The 1,515-nt window shown below is 21.9% G+C and overlaps 1 non-coding gene across 1 annotated transcript; it reads left to right on the top strand.

The window, feature by feature from the left end:
- Window positions 1–700: 700 nt before the first annotated feature.
- Window positions 701–773, top strand: TRNAA-AGC. Its single transcript has one exon. It is a non-coding gene; the product is annotated as a tRNA-Ala (tRNA).
- The last annotated feature ends 742 nt before the right edge of the window (window positions 774–1,515 follow it).

The following is a 1,515-nucleotide window of genomic DNA, read 5'->3' as shown; positions in this document are numbered from 1 at the left end:
TATATTACGATGATAATATGTATATATTGTACGATATTATAAAAATAATTATATTAATTTAGTATTATTTTCCATGACAGAGAGAAATTATATAAATAATTGAATGACAGTAATGGCAGTAGTAGATACTTACATCAAAATGGAAATAAAGCTCCTAAGATCAAAAGCTCCAATATCAAATTGAATTATATAAAAAAAAATATTTTATTGATTATAAAAATATAAAAATACGCTTTATTTATTCTTTTAGAGTTTTGATATATATAAATATATAAATATATATATATATATATATATATAATTAAAAATTAAAATGCACAAAATGTATATATTTCTACGTTGAAAGTTTAATTGTAAACGTTAATTGTTTCAACTTTTAGAATATAAAAATACGTATTCTTAGTTGAAGCTAACCATTTCTCCAATTCAATATTGATGAGAATAATTATTAAAGCCTGGAAGATAGTCTCTAACATTCTAAATTATACATTTGTTGCAACAATATTTTTTGTCAAGTTAATAAATGAGCATTATAATTAGATTATTTTTTTCATCCATATCTTCAAGAAATAACATATTTAAATGAGGAGATATAAAAGATAAAATAATTTGTTTAAAAGCGTTTAACTTTAATCAATGATCATGCTTCGAAATTGAAAGTTTAAGAAAATAAGTAGGATATGATACTCATTTAACAAATGGGGATGTAGCTCAGATGGTAGAGCGCTCGCTTAGCATGCGAGAGGTACGGGGATCGATACCCCGCATCTCCAATCTTCCATTTTATGTGTTTAAGCTTCTATGTGGTTTTCTCAGACTTTGTGTTTTGGTATTTTTCTTTACAGCAATGATTCATAATTTTGGGAATCCAAGTTTTACAAAATTAATATAATAATTGATGATAGGCAGAATCCGGTGTCCATTTTCTTATAAATACGGACCTTTTTTCCTTCTTAAAATATTTACTACAAATTCTCAACATAAAGATTTTATGTCAAATAACATATTGGAACTTTCATTTTCAAAATACAATTTAGTTTCTAATTTCAAATATGCTATTTTTTATTTGGAAGGAAAAAGGTTGATGTAACCCATTTTGTTTGATTATTTTGACTTTATTAACTAAATTAGACACGAGTCATTTAACTCTCAATCAATTAATTTTGGATCTTTTAAGTTTTATTTGGATTTGAGGAGAAATTTGAGAGTAGAAAATAATAGCTTTAAGGGGAAGGAGGATAAAAAGTGAGATGGTTTGAATTAAGGAAAAAAAAAATGGAAAATGAAGAGAAATAAAAGAAAAATATTTTAACTTATAAAATTATAATATTATAAATTTAGTCTTATGGTTAAAATTAATTTAAAATAAAATTTAATCATTTAATATTTTTATTTTATTTATTTTTTTATTATAATAATAAAATATAATTATAAATATTTAGTTATTATATATTACATAGTAATTTAAAAAGATATAATAAAATGAATTAATTAAATATACTTTTTAATATTAAT

The sequence above is a fragment of the Vigna unguiculata genome, chromosome 11 (assembly GCF_004118075.2).
Source record: "Vigna unguiculata cultivar IT97K-499-35 chromosome 11, ASM411807v1, whole genome shotgun sequence".
In the NCBI taxonomy this organism is placed as follows: Eukaryota; Viridiplantae; Streptophyta; class Magnoliopsida; order Fabales; family Fabaceae; genus Vigna; species Vigna unguiculata.
This window is presented reverse-complemented; position numbering and strand designations above follow the sequence as displayed.